Source organism: Camelus bactrianus, chromosome 18 (assembly GCF_048773025.1).
Source record: "Camelus bactrianus isolate YW-2024 breed Bactrian camel chromosome 18, ASM4877302v1, whole genome shotgun sequence".
In the NCBI taxonomy this organism is placed as follows: domain Eukaryota; kingdom Metazoa; phylum Chordata; class Mammalia; order Artiodactyla; family Camelidae; genus Camelus; species Camelus bactrianus.
The window spans coordinates 26,646,149-26,672,071 of record NC_133556.1 but is presented as its reverse complement, the minus strand read 5'-3'; the positions used below and the strand labels follow the sequence as shown (position 1 = coordinate 26,672,071).

Sequence of the window (25,923 nt, the reverse complement as noted above, 5' to 3'; positions counted from 1 at the left end):
GGGACAGAGATACCAGCACGCCAGAACGGTTCTGCAGTATCAGAGCCAAACCCACTAGCTGACCGTGGATCTTGGGAGCACCTGGAGAAGATGCCATTCACCCAGGCACTAAGACATGCACAGCTGAGGGGACACACCAGCATTCTTGAGATGCATGGGAATGACTGTTTTCTGGTCTGCTGCATACTGGGACGTACCGAAGTGGAAGGGGGGCTTTGTACCTTGTGTCTCCTATTATTAAGAAAGAAGCCCAGCACATGAGAGGACCCTGTGATATTTAATTTGATGTGTCCATGTGACCAGGCTAGGGCACCCAGATGTTTTGGTAAAACACCAGTCTAGATGTTGCTGTGAAGGTGTTTTTCTCCATATGACTAACATTTAAATCAGGAGACGTGGGGAAAGCAAATTACCTTTCCAAAAAGTGGGTAGGCCTCATCCAGTCCATGGAAAGTCTTAAAAGACTCAGATTACCCCCAAGAGGAAGGAATTCTGCCCTTGACTGCCTTCTGACTCAAGATGGCAACATGAAGTCTTGCTGGAATTGCCAGCCTGCTGACTCTGGGATCCCCACAACTGTGTGAGAGAATTCTAAAAAAGCAATCAAAATCTCTCCCTCACCTCTCTGTCTCTGTCTTTGTCTCTCTCTCTCTCTCTCTCTCTATATATATATAGAGAGAGAGAGAGAGAGATCTATTTATCAAATCTATTTTGTTTCTCTGGAAAACTAATGAATACAGTCTCCTTCAGACAAGTAGGGTGCCCAGATTCAGGCACAAAGAAGAACACGACCTGGCAGATTCCTCCCCACTCCCCAGTCCTCTCCTGCCCACTCCCCACCCCGACCCTGGAAACTTGGGTACCCAGACGACCTGAAATCGTGGCATCGACCTGAGGCCACCCTCACTAAACCTTCTGGCTCTCCTACCCAACCCCCAGAAAGGAACGCACATTTCCCTTACTGCCGCTTCTTCTCACGGGAGAGGAACATCTCAATTCTACTTCGAGTATCTCACAATTTCCAATTTTCTTTCTACTTTAGAAAGGGGAGATGGGCTGGGACAGGAATGGATGACCAGATGAGGGGCTCCCTTCTCTGCCGCATCTCTGCCCCATGAGGGAGGAAAGCTGCAACGGATGCGGGTGGGGACACAGTGTTGGAGGAGGCAAGGGTCCTGGGTGGGGAGCACCATTGGATACAGATGGAGCTCCACCTAGGTCCCCACTTAAGGCCAGAGTTGGTAAGGTTCCACCTTTAGCGGGAAATCCACCTCCAAGTCTCCTATTGTCATTCTACTTCAGCCTGTAGAGCTGAGACACAGTCTCATAAGTACTGGGTTCGAGTTCTGATTTAGGCGATAATTCTTTGCCTGGGGAGCGCTTGCCTGGATCGAGGGAATTTCAAGGAACTCCCTAGAAAAGGAACCTCTCAGAGGGGCTCCTGACGGCTCTGTGTACTGTATCTAGAACTATTGTGTAAATTTCAACCTTTTAATTCCAAAATATATATATAATAAAACATTAATGAGACAAAAATAAGTTGCTTTGTTGAGATTTGACCTAGCAACAAATTCCCCTTTTGGAAGAATTTTAGTTATATTTGGTGTGATGTCATCAGGACAAAAGTTACGCCCAACGTGGGGCTCGAACCCACGACCCTGAGATTAAGAGTCTCATGCTCTACCGACTGAGCTAGCCGGGCAACTGAGAGGTATGATTGTCTCCCCCACAAAATTAGTTGAAGTTCTCTAGACCTTGACAGCCACCACATCCGTGGCACTGGAGCACTGATTTCGCAGGGCTTTTCGGGAGGGAGTGAGGGAGCCCAGATCTCTGTCTGCTGTTCACCATGGATGTGGGTGGCCCCAGCAGCTCTGGGGGAGGCGGGAAGTCGGGGTCAAGTGTACAAGGATGAGTGTCACTAGAGGCTAGGAAGGAACGCGATGCGATCTTCGCTTAGGGTGTGGGAGGTGTTGAGGTTCCAATCACGGACGATTTCTCATTATCAAACTCTCAGCCTTGTTTGGGGTGGGTAGCCTCAAGCAAATCAGGAAGGCTCCACGCCCTCGTCGCCGGGACAAGCCAGGGAGACCTTCCTTCCCAGGTGGACACTAGATCCCTTACTAGTGCAACAAGGGAAGAAAAGCTTGTAGCAGCTGCCGTTTGGGAAGAAGTGAGCGCCAACCCCAGTTCTGACCCCTGCACCAGGATTTCAGAACTGCGAGGGTCTTCTGGGGCCGATCCAGGTCAAGAGGGACCCTGAGATGGTCGAGGAACGCCCGGGCTGGCCAGTTGACTGGTGGCAGATCCTTATTTTCAGGGTCCTGGACTTATTCCCCATCTTGGGTGAAATTTCTGGCCTGGAGTCCACTATGAGAGACCTCCATACTCACCCAGGCCACACGGACTCCCTCCTCCTTGCCATCTGGCTGCTCTTCCAGCTGCTGGGGCTGAGTGGCCCTCGTGCCCTGGGGGAATCTGACTCTGTGGGCCTGGGGACGGGGTGTGCGGGAGCCCCCTTTCCGGAAGGTTCCGGCCGTGCTGCACCTCCCCTTTCCCTTCTGGAATCGAAACCGAAACCTGTCCCTGCGCACCTCCCAGAGAGACCGGGAAGCGGCCGGAGCCAAGGTCTCAGGCCTCCAAAGACAGCTGTCAAGAGACTCGGCCAGCGTGGCTCGTTGGTCTAGGGGTATGATTCTCGCTTTGGGTGCGAGAGGTCCCGGGTTCAAATCCCGGACGAGCCCGGGTTTTGCAGACACAGCACTGCTACTCCGTGGGTGAAGCGGATCTCCGTGGAGTCCTGGGCGGTAAGATCTTGGTCTCCCTCCGCAGGCTGTATAGCCGATAAGGCTGCGCTCACTTCCTTGCTGCAGAGTAACCGTCGCTCCCCGTGTGGATCGGATGCTGGAGCTGCGGGTGCATCCAGGCCCGAGGCCTCGTCTTCCGAGCTCTGGGAGCGGCCTGGCCCTAGGGAAGGAACCTGAGAGGGGGAAAATCGCTTCCAGGGCAGTTGTCTCAACCATGAGCGGGAGACCGGATCTGTGTGTTCCAGACAGTCACAGACCCTGGGGTGACGATCCAACTTGGTCTGAGCATGTAGTTTTGCTTTGGGTCATAAATGTCTCTATCCTGCCAGAAGGGCCTTCCACAACCAAGGGAAGGAAGGAAACCGCAGCAGAGAATGAACATGGGGAGGGGCTGCGCCTCACCTTTGGCACCCCCCAAAGGCATGGGGTCTCCACAGGCGTCCAGAGGGCTGTGCTCCAGACACAGAGTCTCTTTTCTCCATGCTGGAAGAATGGCAGTGTTTTAATAGGTTTTATTGTTATTTTCTGAGGCCAACAGATTCAGCTATTGAGATGATGGCTTGTTACAGTTTCCAAGAGGTGGGGGCACGCCTCCACATGGGGGTTGGGGGGGCACAGGAGATGCACCAGGATCAGTCAGGAGGCAGAGGAGCGGAGAAGAAAACGTGGGCAAGGGACTTTGTTGTGGTTTCACGGAAGGTGAAACAGGTCAGTCAGGGAAGACAGGTTTAGGTGAGTTCGTTTGAATAATTTCAGCGGGCTCTGGGGCCTAGGTGCTGTCCTTAGCTGTCTGTTTCCTAGCCTTGGGGTGGTTCTGGCAGGCGGATTGTGGCTCAGAGTGTGAAATCCTGATAAAACAGAGGGTTGTGGGCTGCAGACTCTGGATTGGTTGGTTTGCATTTGAGACACTGGCTGGCAGAAGAATTGGTTATTATCTCTAAGAACTGGTTGGCCTCAGGGAAAGCATTCCCTCCAGAGTTATCAAGACTCTAGATGTCAAAGGGTCAGAGTACAGAAAATAAAAGACATGGTTGATACAGGCAGGGACTGAGGCTTTGATTGAAATTTGGGGGGCCCCAATCTGGGAAGAGCTTCCTGATCCCAGTCCCAGAGCTGTGCCTGGCCCAGGGGATGGTGGGAGGCTCAGAGCACCCACCAGGCGAGCTGTATCAGGGCCAAAGCTCCCCAGTGCATGCAGAGGGGGCAGGTGGGCCTCTTCTCTGACCTAAATCCCAATTTTCTCCACTTTAAGCCCAGGATCGTGAGTGCTGGGTACCCATTTCATGCTTCCTGACTCTCAAGTCCCTGAGCAAGAGGGTTTCCTGCCCAGAACCCCAGGCCCCATTTGGATGTCCAGGGAGACCTGGTAAGGGTCAACCAGGTAGCCAGCCTCCCTGGCCAGCCCTTTCTTCTCCTACAGCCAGAACCTTTTAAGACTCCTGTTCCTTGAGGGGAAATCACTACCACCTCTACCAGCAGGTCAGTTCTGCTGCGAAGCCTTCTTTTGTGTCAGTGATGTCCCTCCCTCAGGCCTGCCTTAACCCCTCCCCACTTTTGCACCTGGGGTCTGCTCCTCTCTACAAGCCCTCAGTCCATGGCCTGTCTCGAGCTGGGGCCCCACTGTCACTTGTCCAGTGAAAGAGAAGTGGACAGTCAGGGCAGGAAGTACAGAGGAAGGTCTCTGTGGAGGAGGTCTTGTCCTCATTTTGGCTTCAAATCCCTGAGGAGCCCAGTTTGCTTTTTCTGGTCATTTAAAAGCAGAAACAGAATCTCTTGCAAAGCTGGTGTGGAGTCTGGGCCTCTGACGATGGAGCAGAGGTAGGCTCAGTGGGTGGTGCACCCAGATCCGAGCTGGATGGGAGTGGCCAGATTGGTCGGGGCACCGAGGTTGGGTGTCCAGGTGTGCTCATTGGACAGGGAGACAGCGGAGGGCAGTGGCAATGAGAGGCATCTCCCCTGAGGGCTCTTGTGAGTTTCCTCAATTTCCTCCCTGATCCTTTTTTTCCCCACTTAAACCCCCACCCCTGGCAGGGACCCTTCCCAGCTGTGGTCTGCACTGGGATGTGAGTCTGGGACTCTGGGAGGCGATTCTCAGGGCTGGACGGGGTATGAGACTTGGGACCCCGTGGCAGGTCTTTCCAGTATGTGGCATGAGAGACGGTGCGGTCCGGAAGCCAGCGACTCCGTGGGCAGGGTCCAAGTCCTGTTCCCGGCTTCACTCCACAGCCCAGCCCTTAGCCCGGTGCCGGAGGGAGGACCTGAGGATGCTCTCCTGAGCTGATGGTATTAGTTTCTCTTGGGCGAAGGGGAGGGCAGCGGAGTGGGACACTCCAAAATCCAGATTGGGACTTACCAACTTGGAGTCTTGGCATGTGGCAATGCTGGACCTCCCCCGTTCCCCTCCTGTTCATGGAATCAAATCCTTCCCGAGACTCACAGGGAAAGGGGGAAATTCGTAGTGAAGAAAATCGGGACAGCCCAGACCAGCAAGGGCAGAGTCAGATTAAACTCCACAGGACAGCAAAGGCACACAGAGGCAACTGGCTCGTTGGTCTAGGGGTATGATTCTCGCTTAGGGTGCGAGAGGTCCCGGGTTCAAATCCCGGACGAGCCCTATTTTAAAATAGTGGTTGGTTTGTGTCTTTGGAACTTGGAGCCCCTAAACCCACCCACGTTGTCACTCTCATCCTTCCTCACAGTGGTCTGGGCTGCTCTGACCCGCGGGGCCACTCTAGCTTGAGAGATGAATGTGGCTTGGAATGCCAGGCATTCCCTTCCCAAAGGAATATCGTAGTAAAAGTTAAGCATTTTACAACTGTGGGCTCGCTCTGTCGACTAAATAAACCAAAGGGAAAACGTGGATGGCTTTTCTTTGGTAGCCAAGTTCCAATCTTTGATCGACCTGTTTGTAAGGGTGCTTTTGTTTAAAAAAAAAAAAAGTTGAGGAACGAAGTGGGTCGCAGATCCACTGTAAGGCGATGTCACCGGGCTCTTCTAAACGCTTGGACGAGGTGATGTGATGCAAAGTGACAAGCTGGGTACATAGCAGCGGGTGGACACCGTCTGTCGGACGACGCCTTAGGTGCATTTGAGAGTACCTAAACCAGACAACTTGTGGTTTCTATGCCTTCTCGTGTCAAAAGGACGCCCAACGTGGGGCTCGAACCCACGACCCTGAGATTAAGAGTCTCATGCTCTACCGACTGAGCTAGCCGGGCACCTATGGTAGCTATTTTTCGACTGAGCTTCAAAACTTGACTGGCTGTGGATAAAATAACCAGGCAGGGCATGTCACGAGGTCAGCGGAAACACGGAGTCCCCTTGGGGCATCTTGCGTGTAGAGACTGCCTGAAATTCGCCGTGTCCCCAGGCCCTGGAGCAGCAGAGCGCGGTGCAGGGTACTTCAGGACAGTGCTGGGTCGAGAGGTGAGGCGCTACGCTGACCGACGGACAGACGGACAGACAGAGGCTCAGCGGCCGCCGAGAGCCCTGCGGTATAGACAGAACTCAAAGCCGATCTGCCCGAGCTGATCCCGCGACGAGAGGACGCGTGGCCCGAAATGGGGCAATGAAAAGGGGGCCAGCCCCCTGTATGTGAGCAAACAAACTTGTAAATTTAATATCATTGTTTGACTTCCTGCATTCCACTTGTTTGCATAAATCCATCTATGCTTCCTTTGAATTATCTAAAATCAATTTATTTTTATTTGAAAATGTATTTTGCCCCAATCCTTCTTGGTCTGCCCTTTGGGTGATCTTGAGCTACTGAAATCAGCGACCCTGCGGTTGATGGCGGAAGGGATTGGAGACCCCTGGCACCCGCCAAGACAACTGCCTAAACTCTGCTTTGGGATCCAGTTTCCTGGGATTCAGGGTCGGGAGTGAGGGCGTTCCTGGAGGAAGCAGGCCAATCCTTGCACGACAGGTATGACACTCACGTAGGCTGGAGCTAGGGTGACCCCTGCCACAACCCCCTCCCGGCCTAGCTCTCCAGAGGGAGAGGAACTTCAGACACACAGCGAACTGGGAGTGGGATCTAGGGATTGTCTTCTTTCTTCCCCTAATTTCTGGAGCCAAAGCGCCTCAGAGAATCTGAGGGAGCCACTGAGATTTCGGACTCCACTAACTGCAATGTGCAGACCTGGCCTGCATTCTGAATCTAGCCAACCAAATGCAGAGGGGAGGTTAGCGGGAAGCTGCACGCGCACTGGGCATGACGGATACTCAGGGATTATCGTTTATGTGGTTACTTGTGCACAGGGTATTGGGAGTATTTTAAAACAAAGGAATTTATTTGTAGAGATATTTGAAAAAAAAAAAGGTGAAAACCCTTTATAAGGGTGAAGCAATGCTATGTATGCTTTAAAATGTCGGGGAAAAAGTAGAGGGAGATAGGTTTTAAAACTACACGGGAATAGGGGAGGCTATGGTGTGTGGAGGCCGGGGGTTGTGTGTTTCTGTTGTATTTCTCAATTTTTCTGTTAAAAAAAAAGTTCTAGAAATAAGTGGCTTCTCTCTCTCTCTCGGAAAACTTTATTCTTTGATCAAAGAATGGAGAGGTGCCAGTACACCTTCTCCTAAAGTTTATTTAAAAAAAAAAAATACACCAGCCAGAAATTTCAGCTATTTCTTCTAATACAGTTTAGCCCCATCTTTCTTCTCTCTTGGGTCTTCAATGACTCCAACATTATATTTTTGTTAAAGTCCCACAGATCTTTAAAGCTCTGTTTTTTGGTTTACTTTATTTTTTTAAGAATTTTTTTTTTTCTGTTCTTCAGATTGGGTAACTTCTACTGTTCTATCTTTGACTTCATTGATTCTATCTTCTGTCTTGTCCATTCTGCTCTTGCCCATCATTTAAGCTTTTTATTTTGGTTATTGTATTTTCCAGTTCTAAGCTTTCTATTTGGTTATTCTTTATATTGTCTATTGATGAGACTTTCAATTTTTAAATTTGTTTCAAGAGGATTGTAATCGCTTCTTGAAGTATTTTTACGATGGCTGCACCACCTTTACCCTCTTTGGTTCCCATATCTGTGCTGTCAGTCTCTTGATTGTCATTTCTCCTTCAAGCTGGAATTTTCCTGGTTCCACCAAGGATTTTCAATTGCATCTTGGACATTTTCGGTATTATGTTATGAGACTCTAGATATTTAAATCTTCTGGTTTAGTTCCCTTCTCTGACAAGATGTCCTTCTGGTGGGGAAGGATGGTGCTGCCCTGTTTCTGTCTGGTGGGCGCAGTTCCCAAGGGGTGAGACCTCTTTACTGTTGGGTTGGAGTGGGTGTTGACACTCTCCACTAGGCCTCGGTTGATTCCTCCTGGCTGGGGGGTGGAGGGGCGCCTCTTACTGCTCCGCACATAGGGAAACAGAAGGTTGGAGCAACGTTGACATCCATCATCAGAGGCAAGGTGCAGGGGGCTGCTGCTAGGTGCTGGGCCACCTCAGCTGGTGGCCCTGACATTTCTGTTCAGATCGCAGGAAGGGAAAGGGGAGGTGAAACTGTGGCCGAAGTTAAGCGGTCCATTTCGTGAGGTGCACGCTCAGGGCAGTTCTACCCAGCCGTCCTGCTTTCCTCTTCCGCCCTGTGGGAAGCGGGTCCGGGAATGCTCCCGGATCCCGCACTGGTCATTAACAAAAGCAGCGCAGCTCGGCGACCAGAGCCTAGCTCACCCAGAACACAGCTGGTGGCACGGCCCAGAGCCCGGGTCTTCCTGCCACTCAAGCCGGGGAACTTCCCGGGCTTCCCAGCCCAGCAGCGCCGCCTCGGGGCTCCCCCTGGTGGCCAGGTGGGGAAAACCACCTCAGAGTGCAGAGCAGTAAAGGGGTAGGCGGAGGTCGAGGTGTCCCAGGTTGAGGCTTCAGCACCCCCGACACTGTGTGGCCCGGTTGCTCGTGGAGATCTTTCTCAGCACGTTCCAGCCCCCTAAACTACTTACTATAGAGCCCAAATTCAGAACTCAGATTAAGGATCTCTGGCCCTTTCTATCAAAATAGGGGGCTGGGTGGTGGGGGTGGATGGGCAATGAGACATTAGAGCCACATTTCGTTTTCGCAGGAGGCCCTGGGCTGGGTATTCACCATTTGGGAGCTCTTGGGGAAAAAAGGGAAGGGCCATGGGGCTCGTCCGGGATTTGAACCCGGGACCTCTCGCACCCTAAGCGAGAATCATACCCCTAGACCAACGAGCCGCCCTTCTCTAACACCCCTACCTGCCCATCCCTGCTTATCTTTACGCCGTTTCTCTGTTTCAACATAAGCCCGCGCACCCCACTTCCGAGAGGACCCTCAGCGTTCTCGGATTTGTTCAACCCTCAGCCCTGAGAAAAGGATGGTGCAGTGTTGCCGCCCCTGTGGGCACCAGGTCCCAGAGCCTGAGACTCTGGGGATCCGGGACTCCGTTCTGCCTCCCCTAGTCCTGGTCTCATCTGGGATCTCCACGCCTGGAACACCGAGCACTCTACTGCAGAGGAACTCGAGGGTCCTCTCTCTATTGCCCAAAGCTTGGAGCAGAGCTGGGGCAGCGGTTCCCAGATGCCTCCACCCCGATGAATCCACGCACAACGCAACTGTCATTCTGCTCTACTTGGAATCGAATTTGGGTTCAAAGAAATGTGGGTCTCGTGAAGCTTAGCGGCCAGGCGCACTGGTCACCCCAGAGCACCAATCAGTGTGGATTGGACCTTTCCCAGGGCCCTCCCTCAGGAGCCTCCATCCCTGAGCTGCTGTCCTTGTCTACAGCCCCCAGCTCTCCCTGGCTTGGAAGTTCTGTCTTCTCCAGAGCTCTGCAGAGGCTCCCCATCCCGCTATTCCCTACACTTCCCAGCCCACGCCCTAAAGTGTTCAGAAGAGCTCACGTCTAGATTCCGCTGGGCTTTCTCATACCTGAGATACCAGCCTCTCGCGTCCCTCTTGCCCCTGCTTACCTCAGTGACCGTCCTCACACACCACCGTGCATTCTGGCTCCATTCTCCATTCAGCCCACAAACTCTGCGCCAGATTCTTAGCCAGGCCCTGTGCTGGGAATTCTGCAGGGATCAGATCTGCGGGGACGAGCCCCACCGAGAGAGGTCATGATTTTTGAACCTAGAGAGGAACATACCGGAAGAGAGGATGGGGAGGGGGCAGAGTGGGAAGGGCTGGCTGGAGTGTATGTGGATAGAGGGGCTGCTGCAGGGTCTGAGGGTGGAGGCAGAGGAAGGGCACAGTCTTGGTGTGGGGAGAAGGCCCAGTGGCATAATGGGGTCTCCCTGGCCTTTTAAGCCAGGGATCGTGGGTCCTGGCTCCAATGGGAACAGGGATTGCATTTTGGGCTTTGGTGAAGATTTCCATTGTTGGGGATTGGGGCAAATGGAGCTTCAGTTTTTGCTGCGTCCAGCACAGCTCAGGACCCTGTCTGAGGACAGGCAACACAAGACTTAAGAAACAAAGAGACAAAGTAAAGAGCAAAGATGGGACCAGGGGACTCAAGATCTCGTGGATCTAGAATGCCGAAAGCCTGGTCGACATCATATTTATTAAGAGTATACAGCTCAGAAAAAAATGAGATCAAAGAGGTGGGGCTTTAGATATTCCATGCAATAAGCACCAAGTTCTGCTTGCTGATTAGCTGATTAATTTCAGGCCTATCCCTTCCAGGAACAGTCACCCTCCTCGGGGTATGCAAAATTTCTAAGTCCATCCTGTTTTTGCCTCTGAGACATCTCGAGATAGCAACTATTTCCCCTGGATTAAACCACATTCTTTCATGCCAGAACCAAGTTCTGTTAATGGATGATCTGGCTTTCCAGGACCGTCCATTGTTTTACCCTAAGGAAGTATCTGCCATCCTTTGTGCCCTTAGGGTCAATCTCAGGATTGCGCCTCACAAATTTTCTTTAGCATAATACGTGTTATAGGTCATCTACTGTGTAAAACATTAAAACAAAGCAAGCATGTGCATTTTAAGCAAGTAAGTGTGAATATAGTATTTTAGGCTCATGGAAATTTAGTTGTGGCTTGTTTTCCAGTGGCTTGTTTCTCAGAAAGTTTTGACCATAAGCATATCTTAGATGCTCCTACAGACCCCCGGGGCTGAGGTGGGTGTGGGAGTGGGGTTCTGGTTAATTTACTAAGGCTGGGGCTGTTGCCCTTGGTACTGTGGAGGGGCTGGAGGGGGTCCCGCTCCTATCCCAGGCTTCCCAGTCTAGATCTTCTAACTTTTCAGTACTGGCAGCTGTTCTATTTTTTTTTTTAATTGAAGTATAGTCAGTTTACAATGTTAATTTCTGGTGTACAACATAGTGATTCAGTTATACATGTGTACATATTCCTTTTCATATTCTTTTTCATTATAGGCTATTACGGGATATTGAATATAGTTCCCTGTGCTATACAGTAGGACCTTGATATTTATCTATCTTACATATAGTAGTATGTGCAAATTCCAAATTCCCAGTTTATCCCTCCACCCTCCACTTTCCCCTCTAGTAACTACAAGTTTGTTTTCTACATCTCTGAGTCTGTTTCTGTTTTGTAAAAAGTTCATTTATCTCATTTTTTGGAGTCCACATATAAGTGATGTCACATGGTATTTTTCTTTTTCTTTCTGGCTTTGGCAGTTTTTCTAGAGTCTGGATCTTTGAGGGGAAGCAGAGGGAGGTCAGGAACAGAATCCCACCCAGGGTCGGTTGCCCCAGCTGGGCAGGAATGGTAAACAGTGTGCCTTTTCCACAGGGACCTTTTGGACAGCAAAACCATTGTGGACAGGACTCAGGACTGGGTTCGGATTTTTCAAGATAGTCCCAAGAGATTGGCGGTGGTGAGCAGAGCTGTGGCTCTGTGAATTCACTGATGCGAGGACCCTATGCTAGGACGAACAAAAACGACCCACAAGCTCTCCCCTCTGGGACCTTATGGGGCTCTCTGTCAGCCCTGCACACAGGTCAGCAGGGAAGAAGGCTGATTCTTTGTGCCATTTTATTTATTTTTTGTTTCTTTAAATTCAAGTACAGTCAGTTCCAATGTGTCGATTTCTGGTGTACAGTACAATATCCCAGTCATGCATAGACATACAAAGATTCTTTTTCATTAAAATTTATTACGAGATATTGAATACAGTTCCCTGTGCTATACAGAAAAAAATTAAAATATATATATATATTTACATATATATATATTATATATATTAGCTAACATTTGCAAAACTCAGACTCCCAGGGTCATTTTAAACGAATTGGAGCCATAAACAGGCGGTGCTCAGTGATGAGTAAGAAATGATTTGGGTTTATAATCGCAGACGGAGCGTGGATCCAGGCCCCTCTGAGTCGTACTTGGGCCCTGGAGAGAGGCTGTTCCTTTTCCCCACCCGCAACCCCCAAGGATTACCCTGAGAGATCCCGACTCAGGGCTGTAGCTAATGGCCCCAGGACAAAAATTCCACTTTAACAGCAGATGAAAGATTTCCCGTCCGCCAACAGCTGGCTGAGAATAGGGGGATGGGGTGGGGGCAGTGAAGGTCCTGGATATCCAGAGTCCGGGGAAGGGACTGTGTCCAGCCGCCTAAATGTCCAGAGGGCTGACTCCGGGGGTGACCACGCCAGCGCCACCTCTTCAGAGGTCCGCCACACCTTTGCAATTTTTGCAGTACCCGCCTTTCCGATTCTGAACAGCAGGGCGTCAGACATCAACATCATCATCATCATCATCTCCGCCCGGCTAGCTCAGTCGGTAGAGCATGAGACTCTTAATCTCAGGGTCGTGGGTTCGAGCCCCACGTTGGGCGGGTACTTTTGACTGATAACGGGACCATACAATGACACACCCCAAAATGAAAATATTTCATAAATTAATCCTTTCCAGAGGTTTTGCAATATAGGCGGTCAGTCACAGATGCTGCCAGGGGAAAAACCTGCGTAGCATATGATTGCCTGAAACCTCGAACCGTCTCCGGGTGCAGACGTCATTCTCCATCCTGAGTGAAGCAGAAAATACTTGCGTCCGCCAGCCAGCTTTTGAATCCCCTCCCGAGGAGACGCCTTTACCTGGCATCTTGTATTTAATAAATCAAGAGCGAACTGTGCCGCTGCGTTTGACTGGGGGACAGGATTCGAACTGAGGGCTCCAGGAGCTCCAGGGCGCCCACCACCAGGACTGTGTGTCTGGGGTGGGGCTGGGGATGTGGGGGCATGGGAAGCGACTCTCCAGGCCCGGAGCCAGGCTGGTTCCCAGGTCCGAAGTGAGGAGACCCCCGGCAGGATGCTCCAAAGCCGAGGTCCCCCAGTGTCTGAGGAGGGACTGCTCAGAATTTTCCTCCACCTGGGAAGTCGGTCGCCTCTTATTTTGGGGGCCTCTCACCTTGCTCCACTCTCCCCAGTAAAAGGGAAATGGACTCCAGGCGTTTCACTTCCCAGTTTGGGGGGAGAGAGAGGAGGAGGGTATATAGTTACCACCAGCTACATAATTTTCTTCTGTTTTCTTTTAAGGATTCAGGCTGTTAAAAGGCCAGGCTCAGTGTTTGACCAGAACAGATTTTCTTTTTCTGTGGGAACGGAGGCTTCTGTAGGAGCGACAATAGATCCCTGCCCCTCTCCCAGACCCATGGAACTTCAGGTCCCAGCACTGTGGCTGGTACTCAGAGCAGAAGTTCCCCCGCATTTCTTTCTTCAGGTCATCCTTAGTAATTTTTCCTGGCGTTCTTAGGGTAAAAACAAAACAAAACAAAAAACAGTTCAGTGTACAAGGTGGTTAGGTCCATATATCTCAGTAGCTTTTTTGGAAAGAAAAAAAAAAAGTCTTACCAACTCAGTACCTGTATTAGTCTGCTGCGGCTGCCTTAACAAATTACCACAATCTGAGTAACTTACAGCAATAGACATCTATTCTCTTACAATTCTGGTGGCCAGAAGTCCAAAGTCAAGGTACCAGCTGAACACCTTTTTTACATTCTTTGTAAGGTCTATGGAAGAACACTTCCTGCCTCTTTTGGCTTCTGGAGGCTCCCAGCAACATTTGACTTGTAAATTCATCTCTCCAGTCTCTGCCTCCATTGTCACATAGTCTTCTTTCCTCTCTGAGACTCTGTGTCTTCATATAATTTTTTAATAAGACATAAGTTATTGCATGAAGGCTCATCCTACGACAGTATGACCTCACCTTAACTAATTATATATGCAAAGACCCTAACTTCTGAGGTTCTGGGTGGCCGTGGGTGTTAGGAGGACACTATTCAAGCCAATACAATACCTTTTGGAGAAAAATTGTATTTTTATATTTTGTTTAAATAGTCATAATTATTTTCTAATGGAGTATGTGCACTTGATATAAGCTTCTCCAATCCTGGAATCAGACGGATCCTGCTACTCTCAGTTCCTACTCCACATTGATTTTTCTGCCATATTTGCTTTTTATCACAGAAACTGCAGAAAACCCAACTTTGCAAAAACATAGCATCATGAAAGTTGAAAGTGAACAGCCTTGAGCTAGTAGTTCACAGGGAATGGTGTCTGATGGATGCTGAGTGTTGATGTTTCCCTAAGAACTTTTAAAATATCCCTGGGAGTTTTAAAATACCATAAAGGTGCCTCCACAGACAGTCTGGGGACCAAGGAACTAGGCTGAAAGCATTGCCCGGAATACAGGAGTCATGGGGTTTAGAAACAGAGGTAGGCATTGGAAGAAACTCACGCTGGTAGCTTCTTGGGCTGGGGTTTGGGGGTGATTGTTCTGTGACACCCTGAGCCTAGTCCTTCCCTGGAGGGTCCTGTCTGTGTCTGAGTGACACCCTGACCCAGCAAGCCCAAGCTCTCAGCTGTCCCCAGCACTGAAGCTTCAGCTCAGGCCTGCTGGGGGTGTCCCTCCCACGTGGTCTACCGACATCACAGCCAGGCCCCAACTGCTTACTTCCAAAGAGGAGGATTCTTGGGAATGAATTCAGGACGTCTCACATCTAAAGTCAGAAAAATATCCTTAGGCCAGAAAAGTCCTTTTGGCTCATGGTTCTTGGTGGCTGCTCTCCCTCCCTTGCCTCATGCACAGTCTGGATTTCCCTTCTTGGATGAGACAGGCCTTAGCCAGGGAGGGGTGTACCCTCATCTCTGATGTCTGGAATGCCAACTTTGGATCTTGCTTGAACACCACTCCCCAGGGTGTCCCGCCACTTCCTCTTCCCCAAAGCACTGACAAAAGCGGCCCAGGCAAACACCCATCTACCTTTGCGCCACATCTGGAGAAGCAGGTGAGTGTAGGCTCAGGCCAGCCCCGCTGACGAGAAGGTCTTGCAGACAATAACCTTTGTTGGGCTGGGCCCTAGAGCAGTGAGTCCTTCCTAGAACAATGGGCTCCCTCCTGGCTTTTGGCCCCCTTGGGTTGCAACAACCTGCCCATCTTGAGAAGAAAAATAAGAGGGCTCGTCCGGGATTTGAACCCGGGACCTCTCACACCCAAAGCGAGAATCATACCTCTAGACCAACGAGCCGGCCACAGGCTGTGGTCTGTCCTTAGTTCTGTCCACATCCTCCTCCACCATTGCTCAGCTGAGGCATTGTCCTAGATGCCCACCCAGATGGAAGAGGGGCTTGTGGCCAGAGGACTTGGCTCACCCTCCAGAGAAGAATGGGTCCCAGGATCCGGGGTTTGCTTCCCCGCGGTGTCTCTTCCATTGGGACCTCCCTCTGCTCCAGGCCTGTCGTGGGGACTTGAGCTGCTACGGAGCTGGGCGAGGCTCCAGAAAGTGGGGTTTCCCTGTGGGACCCAAACTCGAGACTACGGCTTTGTTGCCCTTCCAACTGGCCAGCCCCCGCCACTGACCTCGGGTCAAAGCCAAGTCTCGCCCTACAGGAAGGGGGACAAGGGTCCTAGGCAGACCCAGGGGCTCCTGGGCCACCATGTGGCTCTGGGTCCCTCAGAGTTCCTTTCCTTGTCCCAGCACTGTCGGCAGCCCTTCCCCTGCGCTCATCCTCCCTCGTAGACAAGTGAAGGTTCCAGAAACCAACTGGGAAAGAAGAAGGTGGCCCTGGTGCGACACTGAATCGCACTCCCAGTGTACCGGGCTCCCCCTCCAGGCTTGCAGTGCATCCCCTGGGCCTTCCCCGTTCACGCCACGCTGCCCGCCCTAAAACAGGGTGGTGTAGGGTTGGGTAGAAAGTATGGGGGTGGGGGGCAGGGGCGCCAGGTTTTGGACTCAGGAGCTATCGGAGGCCCTGGGGATTCATCTCCCTGGGGCCACTGTAGAAAAGGATGCTTTGTGCCACCTACCTCTAGTGACCTTGAATCCTGTGACCCTGCCCACCCGTCTGCAGGAGGGTCCCAAGCTTCTTGTCCCGAGGGAGTGAGGGACGGTTGGGGGAAGCTTCGGATCCGATCCCAGAAGAAGGCGGTTTGGTGCTGTCGCCTTCTGCATGCCGTGGACCCATGCGTGGAGCCGCAGGGGCTCGGTGCCACCAGTCACTGACCTGCCAGCGCGGCCGGGCCCCTGGGCCTCTGTCTGCCTGTCCGCCTGGGTCAGCGCGCCGCCCCGCGCCATCCCCCCGCCTCCCTGCCCACGCCTCCGAGTTTCGGGCATGGCGTCCCGCCCTCTCGCAGCTTTCAGACCCGAGGCTTCTAGGCAGTTTCGCGGAGAAAACCCAGGAAACCAGCAGTGGACGGTGCTGCCCCTGCGAGGGGTAGGGAGGAGGTGGGGAAAGGGAAGAGGAAATCTTCCTGTCTAAGGAGTTTCTTCAAAGGCGAAAAAATCTAGAGGCGTCGCCCGGCTAGCTCAGTCGGTAGAGCATGAGACCCTTAATCTCAGGGTCGTGGGTTCGAGCCCCACGCTGGGCGAAGCTTTTGCAACTCTACTGTGTGAGAAAGAATTCAGAAAAACCAGACGAAATTCTAGGACTCCAACCCTGTTGCACCCTGAGCTAGATTTGCAGACAAACCGTGGAACTGCGGGAAAGGCTTGGAGCGTAGGTAAAGGAAGGAGACCCGGTTGAAGTGGGTGAGGGCTCAAGGAGGAATCCAGTCCACCTAGACCACAGGTGCACTTGCATTTTGGGATTTTAGGGTGTTTCCTGTTGTCCCAAGGAGGCCCGGGTGGGCATACTAGTAGCTCTGAGGAATTACTCTTGCAGTCCAGTAGTCTCACACAGCACACTCAGATGCCCCTTCCGCTCCATAGGATGAGCATGTGTCTTAAGTTTTTGAGGGGACGAGGGCTGCCTAGTTTTTGTTCCCCTGGGGTAAAGGCAGTCCTCGGGTTAATCTCCTTGGGCTCTCCCAGAGAGAGAGAAAAGGTGAATTAAATAAAAAGGGGTAAAGTCCTCCTGATCCTGGGCTTCTGAGTTCATTAGAGACGCAAGGGCTGAGATAACCCCTCCCCCCAATTCCCTCACAAAAGCAGGGAATTCAATTCTGCGAAGATTAACTTGAACGACAATCTTAGACTGAGGAGAGCCTGCTGGCAGGACCTTCCTCCCAGCAGAGTCTTTTCCAGCTGGCACCCAGGTTTTTCCAAGACACCAGGTGGCAGGAATGGGGTAGAGGGAGAGGGAGGGACAGTGGCTATGAGGGCATAGCAGACACACCAGGCTTCATACTCAGAGTCCACTGGGAAAGGGAACAGGAGTTTGTGAACCCAGGTAGGTCTGTCTGCTCATCCTTAGACCAAGAGAAGAAATCCTGACCCCTTCCTCTTGTACAAGGTGCAGAGCTTCTTCCCCAACCCCAAGAGACCCAATCCTCGGTGAGGGGTGTCCAGGGTGGCTGCGCAACTAGGAAACTCAGAGAAGGGAGAAGGGACCTGTTCAGCTGAGAGAACACCTCCCATCATGTCCTCAGTCCCCAGGAACACTCAGGGTCAGAGCACTAAACCCTTGACCTTGTGTGCTTGAAAGAAAGATCAGGGCTCTAGAAACCAAAGTGGGGCACAATGATTATTTCCACACTGTTGGGGTCTGGCCCTTGCCACAGCACCTGGGCTGTGAAGAGCGCAGATGTTTCTATGCCCTTGCGTGCAGACACCCAGGTGGAACCCCTCGTCCCTCCAGAATGCCTGATGGAACTATAATCAGGTGAGATATGTCCTTGCAGCAGGATTCAAACTAGATCTCAGGGGCTTTAGTGTGGTTTGGGGTACATTTCCCAGGGGTGGCAAGAGTGGAGGGGCTGAGATAGACAAGGGGAAGCCGATCAGAGGCTGAGACAATTGACTACAGGCACTGCTCCAGCTCCAGGTCTGATGTAAAGCCTCTGGTCAGAGTTTGTACACCACCTGGAGGATGTTGGCTCATGGGGCCTTTCAACAGTGACCTTGTGTCACAGGAGTACTTGGGATATGGAATTGGAGGTCACTTGTGTTCTTAGCCTCTGAGGGTTTCAGAGCCAGGGGTGAGTTGGAGGCTGGTGCCTTCTGCCTCAAATTAGCCAGTCTGGGCGTTTCCCAAAGAATGGGGTTAGGGAGAAAGTGCCATCACTTCCATTGAGTGAGTGTCTTTGCTTCTTTTTTAAAGGATTGGAGCTGCAAAATAAGGGTTGAGATGGATTTATTCCAGGAATGCAAGGTTTGTTTTGTGTTTCAGGAGACTGAGCACGGAGGGTGTAGCTTGGTGGTGGAGTGTGAGATTAGCATGCACGAGGGCCTATGTTCAATCCACAGAACCTCCATAGTAAATAAATAATAAAGTAAATAAATAATAAAGAAATAAGCCTAATTACCCCCCAAGAAAATAAAATAAATAAATAATTTTTAAAATAAAGTGAAAAAGAATAATCTATTAAAGCGATTCATTCTATTACTGGAAGTTTTATTTTCTATTTTCATTGTACATACACGTTCCCTTAATGGAGGCACTGAGGATTGAATCCAGGGCCTCGTGCTCACCAAACACGGGCTCTACCACTGAACTCTACCCACAACTTCCCTATTAATGGAATTTTTAAAAGTCACATGACCTTCATAAATGTTTGGGAAAACACTTGAAGCAGTTCACATCTGTGTTAATCATGGTTTTTAATTTCTGTATTTTATGATAATTTTACCTCTTGGAGGGCCCTGCTGGCTGGGGAGAGATTGCAGATCAAAGGGCCGGCAAATTCCTAGAGAATGAAAACAATTTGGAAACCAACCAATTCCCCGTCCACATCCCCATCCATCTTCTTATCTAACTTTCACACACCAGGCCAGTATTTCCCCTGTCTCAAATCACCCAGGGCCAGATACTGGACCCCTAGGGACAGCCCCAATGCCCTAAAACCCACTGAATTACTCAAACGGGCCAGTCCTACACTGTTTATCTTACCCTGCTTTACTTTTCCCATGGAAACGAATTGCCCAGAACTAAAGGGGCCTCCAAAGGTTGGCGGGGGGTAGGGGGGTGGTCATCGCCCAACCTGTGGTGTTTTGGGGATGAACAGGGAGAACCCTAATCCTCTATGGAAACTCTCTTCTCCTGCTCCCAGGCACGCAACCCTGGAGCCGGGTGTATAAGGTGGAGCTGTCACCTCCTCTGCCTTCTCCTCCTCCTCGAGATTCTAGGGCACAGGCCCCGCCTTTGGGGACCAGGGCCTACTGGATGCCAGTCCCTGACTCCTGCTTGATCCCCAGCCACAATCCACAGCCTCACTGTCACAGTTTCGGGTTCCCCTGGAGAGCTGGTGCTCTTCCTGCAAGGTGCCTTTCGGTTCATCCAAGCCCCTTGTTTGCGGCCCCCACCCCGATACACATCTGCTCCTCACTCCCTGGGGGCAGGAATCAATCCCTCTGGTCTGGGCTTCAGTGAATTCCTCTTTTCTGCCCCCGCCTGCCTGGGTTCCCCAGGTCTCCCCGCCGTCACTCCAGCACTTCTCCCAGCCCACTTCGGAATAAACCTGAGCTGCGCGGGGATGGGAACAGTTGTGGAGGGGAACTGTTTGGAAACTCCACCATAGGGAGGCTCGTTGGTCTAGGGGTATGATTCTCGCTTCGGGTGCGAGAGGTCCCGGGTTCAAATCCCGGACGAGCCCAGTTTACCTGCCCTGATCTTCCGTTGTTTTATGCCTCAGGAATACGAGACCGAACCTATAAGCCTCATCCATCCATGCGTGTAGCGCTCCATTCCATGCCCATCTTGGCTGACTCTTGTCCAGGGCTGGCTCCCCGCCCCCTACCGCGGGAAACCTGACCGCACGTGTCCACGCAGACCTTGAACGACGCGGAGCGGTTTCTAGGGGTAGCAGTAACACAGGGCTCAGCCTGCGTGCCCCGGGAGCACGCAGCTCCTTACTGCGGTCCAAGCATCGCTTTCCCGGTTGGACACCGGTTTCCTCCGGCTGGTCCGATTGAGATATGCTGGTATACACGTAAAAGACACATTGAATTTGGAAGACTTAAGTAAGGTATCTCATATGTTGACATGGTATTTTGGACATGGTATATTGGGTTAATTAAAATGTATTACAATTAATTTTACCTGTTTCTTTTTATTTATATTTTTAAAATGTGCTACTAAATAAATTTAAGTGGCAGATGTGGCTCATTTTTGTGGCCCACGATAATGGACTGCGCTGGGCCAGAGGCACGACTCTCCTGTAAGGGACAGAGGTCCTGGGTCCAAATGCTGACCGAGCCCATAATAGTAAGAACTTTCCCTTCTGGCTTAGGGCCTGCGGCAGCGGGCATCACATTTCTCCCAACCCAGGCTCTGGGCTCTGCCTAAGACGTTTAGCCCTGAAGGCCTTAATTTTACCATCTGTTAAAGGGGGACAGTTCTGATTCAAAACTATTTATTTAAAAGACTTTCCTTTCACCCACTATTTCATCGTGTAAACTTTTTCACAAATCAAGAATCTGAGCACATGCGGTTCTAATACTGCACTGCTTTGCTCCGTGGTCTGTTTACCTGGTGACCAAAACAACTTAGCTTTATGAAAAGTCTTGATATTCAGGAGTGTAAATCTCCTAAATTTGTTTTCCAAAATTTGTTTTTGTTATTGTTAGTCCTTTTCACTTTCACATAAATGCTAGAATCAGCATGTCAATTTACACAAAAATAGTGATAGGGATTTTGATTGGTGTAGCATTGATTCTGTAGATCGTTTGGGGGTGATTTGATATCATTACAATAAGGTCTTTCAACTCATGGATGTGATGAATCTTTCATTTATCAAGGTCTTCTTTAATTTGTTATAATAGTGTTTTATATTTTTCTGAAGTAGATTTTTCACATCTTTCATTAGAGTTTTTGCTAGGTATTTGATTTTGTGGATGGTATTATAAACTATATTACTTCGAATATAATTTTCTGTTTTTTGCAGATACATAAAAATACCATCAATTTTTGCATATTAATCTTAGAGTGACATTGTGAAACTCACTTATTGTTTCTAATCTATAGAATTTTCTACAGATTCAGGTCTGTCCTTTGTGGATAATTACAGTATTATTTAATTATTTCTAATCGTTATCTATACTTTTTAACTACTTTTCTTGCCTTATTGCACTGGGACCTCTAATAAGATATTAAATAGAAATGTGATAGAAGGTATTCTTCTTTTGTTCCAGAATTCATGGAGAGAAGCTTTCAAAATTCTTCCACTAAATATGTTTTCCATCTTTTATCTTAATAGTTACTGCTTGTCAGTTATGACTGCTATGTGACACTCAAAAAAGTCGTGGCATAAAGCAATATCTTATTATGCTCATTGAGTCTGTGGGTCAAGAATTCAGCAGGGAAAAGCAAGTACAACGTGTATCTGTTAAATCTAGGGCGTGGCTGGAAAGACTTGCAGTCTAGAAGCATCTGGAGGCTCCTTTACTAACATACTTGCCATATAAACTGAGATGAACCAAAGGCTGGGCTCAGCTAGCACTGTGCAATGGAATATCTTCACATGACCTCTCTGTGAGGCTTGGGCTTCCTCACAGCATGGAAGATTCAGGCTAATTGAATTTCTTACCTGGCAGCTGGGAACTCCTATGTATGTGTTCTAGTGAACAAGATGGAAGCTGCATCCCCTTTATGATCCAACCTTGGAGTCTTCAGTGTCACTTCTGTTGTATATTATTGGATGAAGCAATCACACCCCACTGAGGCTCAAGGGGAAGAGATACAGACCCCACTTCTCAATGGAGTGTCAAATAATTTGTGGTCATTTTTTTTTATAAAGCTTTATTCAGACTCACAGTTATAGAGAACAAACTAGTGGTTACCAGTGGGAAGAGGGAAGGGAAGGGGCAACATAGAGACAGGAGATTAAAAGGTAGAAACTATTACGTACAAAATAAACTACAAGGATGTATTGGACAACATGGGAAATATAGCCAATATTTTATAATAACTATGAATGGAGTATAACCTTTAAAAATTGTGAATCACTATATTGTACACCTGTAACTTATTTAATATTGCACGTCAATTATACTGCAATTTTAAAAAGCTTTCAGAAGGCTTTAATATATAATAGATTATACACATTTAAAGTGCAGATTTTCATACATTTTGGTATTTGTGTACACCCAACCACCACCACAGTCAGGAGAATGAACCATATTTATCATCCTCAAAAGTTTTCTCATGGCTCTTTGTTATCTCTCCCTTCTACCCCTCAGCACCAGCTTGCTGAGGGTTTTTTGGGTTTTTTTTCAGTCAGGAATGGAGGTTGTTTTTATCAAATGCTTTTACTGCATATATTGAGATGATCACATGGTCTTTCTTTTTTAGCCTATCAAATGTACATTGATTTTTAAAAATTTTTAATAGGCTTTATTCTTTTAGAGCAATTTCAGGTTCACAATAGAATTGAGCAGAAAATACAGAGTTCACATATAGCCCTCCCCACCCACACATATATACTCCCCTACCCTTAATATCCCTCATCAGCGTGGCATATTTGGTATAATGGATGAACCAACATGGGCACATTATTATGAACCAAACTCCATAGTTTACATTAGGGTTCATTCTTGATGTACATTTTATAGGCTTTGACAAATGCATAATGACATGTAGCCACCACTATAGTATTATATAGAATAATTTCATTGCTCTAAGACCCCCTTGTGCTCCATCTATTCATTCCTCCCTCCCTCCCTCTCCCCAAACCCCTGGAAACCATAATCTTTTTTATTGACAAAAATGTACATTGATTTTTAATGTAAGCATTTTAGATTGATACTTTAAAAATATATCGGAACTTTAAAGGTGTTTCTCCTCTGCCAGATGTCCTTCACCCCCCAGCTAGCCCTGCCTCGCTTCTTTCCTCACCTTCACTGGTGTAAAGAAACACCCGGTTCCCAACCTCCTCGGGGTCCTAGAAGTTGCGGCTCTCAGAGGTGGATGATAACAATCTTTGGCAGAAGACACTTCAGCATAGAAACGCTGATGGTATAACCAACTAACTACCCCGGGTGGGACTCGAACCCACAATCCCTGGCTTAGGAGGCCAGTGCCTTCTCCATTAGGCCACCGGGGCGTGCTACCCAGCCTCTGGCTTCCCGTCCAGGGCCCGCCCCCTTCCACACTTAGAGCGAGGTTCCAGCATTTTGCTGTCCTGGTTCTTTTGCTTAGGGCCCACCCAGTGCAGGCGTGGAGTACAGGCACCCCTGTGCCCGGTCCCGTCAGGTCCCAGGGCCACCCCAGCTCCGCGGCCGCCCTAGTCCCCGCCGCACCTGGTAGAAGCCTCCCTGTGTGTGCATCTTTGGGACTGGACCCTGGACTCCAGAGCACCGATCCTAACCTCACACTCCCTTACGGGATATCGGAACCGAAACTTCCCCCAGGTCCCCTTCCTCCGGTGGGAGAATCTCGCCTCTGTCCCAGGTCGGGGAGTCAGTCACCAAGGACCGAGATCCGTCATCTTCATTCTGGCTCTTTGGTTTAAGGGTATGGTGCTAGCTTTGTGTGGGGGTGGGGTGGGGGGGACATGGGCCCTTCGCCCAAATCCTGGGCATCTCCAAGTTTTCAGATTCTGTCGGTTTAAGGTGGGAAAGGCCGGGAAGTCTCCAAAGCCCCCTCCAGGGAGAGTTCCATCGCGTCTCCCCTTTTTAGTGCCCAGCGCAGGGGAGGCCATCTCTGAGGATTTTTCCTGCTAGAGGAAGTGTCCCTCACGCTCCACTCATCCCGCCTGGAAGCGCAGGGTGGGGTCGGGGGGACAGCGGGACCCTGGCGGGAAGTACACCAGGACCTGCGGACATGGAACAAGGCAGAAGAGATTTCGGAATCTCCGCACTCATCCTCGGACCAGCACGGCACCTTGTTCCACAACACCCTTGGGACTCGGACCCAGGACCCGGGCCCTGGGACCATGCTAAGGAAGGGAGAGGAGGTCTCAGCTCCTCGGATCCGGGCGTCCGGGCTGAGGACTCAGCAACTCAAGACTCCAAACCGCCTCGCGGATGTACGCAATAAAGGCGATCTGGTTTGTCTGCTGTGGAAGCTCCACGCGACTTAGAAGATGGGAAGGCCGGGTAGGAGTGGCGGGTAACCTGGGCTCCGCCCACCCTCGTCTCGCCCGCCCGGCTAGCTCAGTCGGTAGAGCATGAGACTCTTAATCTCAGGGTCGTGGGTTCGAGCCCCACGTTGGGCGTCTCTCACTTTTTGACTTTTAAACAACTGCAAACCCTGTTGGGCGGGGGGAGGGTCGGAGGAGGGGGGAGGGGGAGAGGCGGGGGAGGGAGGGAAGGGGGATTGAATCCAGCGCCTCCTGAATGCTGAACATGCACTCTACAACTGAGCTATATCAACCCACATTTATTTTTAGGGGCCAAGGCAGCCCCACATCCTCTGCATCCACCTTCCCTGCCCCAGCCCTGCGGTACTGCCAGGGGCCCCTCCCAGCATCCAGGAGACCCTGTACCCCATTCATAGTTATTCCCTAACTGAGGTCCTGTGGGCGGTTGTGTCCCCAGCTTCAGCTCAAGGCCTGGCTCAGCCAGTGCTAGTCAGAAGAATGGACAGTAATAGTCCCCACCTAACAGGGAGCAACACCACTTCAATGGAAGGAAGAGAGGTAGGGAAATAACAGACCTTGATGCATTTCTAGGGGTATATGTCTAGCTTTAGGAGTGAGAAGCCCTAGATTCAAATCCTGTACAAGCCCTTCCCTCACACACAGGACATTTTTGTGGTGTGGATGGAATGATGGGCGCTGATTCTAGGTGCCTTTACTTCATGATGAAAAGCAAAGGAGTAGAGACAGGAGAGAGCGAAGTGAGGGGGTCCTGGAGCCTGACCCTTGCCCTCCCCCCTTACTGTCCAGGTCTCACTTTGGGACACTGTGGACTGATCCATGTCCCTGAACCACACATTCTTACTTCCTTGCACGGACTCCATCCCTGAACCTCAGCTTCAGGAGAACACTGTGCTTCCTGGAGTGATCTGGCATCAGGAAGTCTCTGTAGCCAAGTGGCCTGTGGTCTGGGGTCTTGAGCCACTCCCTAGGTGAAGAGTCCAGGACATAAATCCTGAGAAGATTTTTTTAGGACTGGGGAAGGGTTACAGGACCAGGGTCCTCTGTTTCCCATCTGGACTCCACAGATCTGGACCCACAAAGCCCGGGCTCTTAGGGACCTCAGTTTATCCATTTGTAAAGTGGGGATAATAGCAGCTCACACCTCAAAGATTTGCGATATTAAGTAGCTGATTTTGGGGGGTAAAGTATTTAGAAAAGTGCCTCAAGACTGCAGCATTGGTGGAGAGGCTGTGGAGAAAAGGGAACCCTCCTTCACTGCTGGTGGGAATGCAGTTTGGTGCAGCCACTGTGGAAAACAGTATGGAGATGCCTCAAAAAACTAGGAATAGACTTACCATATGACCCAGGAATCCCACTCCTGGGCATATATCCAGAAGGAACCCTACTTCAGGATGACACCTGCACCCCAATGTTCATAGCAGCACTATGTACAATAGCCAAGACATGGAAACAGCCTAAATGTCCATCAACAGATGACTGGATAAAGAAGAAGTGATACATTTATACAATGGAATACTACTCAGCCATAAAAACCGACAACATAACGCCATTTGCAGCAACATGGATGCTCCTGGAGAATGGCATTCTAAGTGAAGTAAGCCAGAAAGAGAAAGAAAAATACCATATGAGATCGCTCATATGTGGAATCTACAAAAAAAAAAAAAAACAAACCCAAAGCATAAATACAAAACAGAAATAGACTCACAGACATAG

The 25,923-nt window shown here is 50.1% G+C and overlaps 11 non-coding genes across 11 annotated transcripts; 6 read left to right on the top strand and 5 right to left on the bottom strand.

Moving 5' to 3' along the window:
- Positions 1-1,629: 1,629 nt before the first annotated feature.
- On the bottom strand, positions 1,630-1,702 carry TRNAK-CUU (transfer RNA lysine (anticodon CUU)). The gene has a single exon. It is a non-coding gene; the product is annotated as a tRNA-Lys (tRNA).
- Positions 1,703-2,672: 970 nt separating this feature from the next.
- On the top strand, positions 2,673-2,744 carry TRNAP-UGG (transfer RNA proline (anticodon UGG)). Its single transcript has one exon. It is a non-coding gene; the product is annotated as a tRNA-Pro (tRNA).
- Positions 2,745-5,349: 2,605 nt separating this feature from the next.
- TRNAP-AGG (transfer RNA proline (anticodon AGG)) lies at positions 5,350-5,421 on the top strand. The gene has a single exon. It is a non-coding gene; the product is annotated as a tRNA-Pro (tRNA).
- Positions 5,422-5,952: 531 nt separating this feature from the next.
- On the bottom strand, positions 5,953-6,025 carry TRNAK-CUU (transfer RNA lysine (anticodon CUU)). Its single transcript has one exon. It is a non-coding gene; the product is annotated as a tRNA-Lys (tRNA).
- Positions 6,026-8,927: 2,902 nt separating this feature from the next.
- Positions 8,928-8,999, bottom strand: TRNAP-AGG (transfer RNA proline (anticodon AGG)). Its single transcript has one exon. It is a non-coding gene; the product is annotated as a tRNA-Pro (tRNA).
- A 3,499-nt stretch (positions 9,000-12,498) lies between these two features.
- On the top strand, positions 12,499-12,571 carry TRNAK-CUU (transfer RNA lysine (anticodon CUU)). The gene has a single exon. It is a non-coding gene; the product is annotated as a tRNA-Lys (tRNA).
- Positions 12,572-15,190: 2,619 nt separating this feature from the next.
- On the bottom strand, positions 15,191-15,262 carry TRNAP-UGG (transfer RNA proline (anticodon UGG)). Its single transcript has one exon. It is a non-coding gene; the product is annotated as a tRNA-Pro (tRNA).
- Positions 15,263-16,529: 1,267 nt separating this feature from the next.
- TRNAK-CUU (transfer RNA lysine (anticodon CUU)) lies at positions 16,530-16,602 on the top strand. Its single transcript has one exon. It is a non-coding gene; the product is annotated as a tRNA-Lys (tRNA).
- A 3,090-nt stretch (positions 16,603-19,692) lies between these two features.
- Positions 19,693-19,764, top strand: TRNAP-CGG (transfer RNA proline (anticodon CGG)). The gene has a single exon. It is a non-coding gene; the product is annotated as a tRNA-Pro (tRNA).
- A 3,374-nt stretch (positions 19,765-23,138) lies between these two features.
- On the bottom strand, positions 23,139-23,211 carry TRNAR-CCU (transfer RNA arginine (anticodon CCU)). Its single transcript has one exon. It is a non-coding gene; the product is annotated as a tRNA-Arg (tRNA).
- Positions 23,212-24,251: 1,040 nt separating this feature from the next.
- Positions 24,252-24,324, top strand: TRNAK-CUU (transfer RNA lysine (anticodon CUU)). Its single transcript has one exon. It is a non-coding gene; the product is annotated as a tRNA-Lys (tRNA).
- The last annotated feature ends 1,599 nt before the right edge of the window (positions 24,325-25,923 follow it).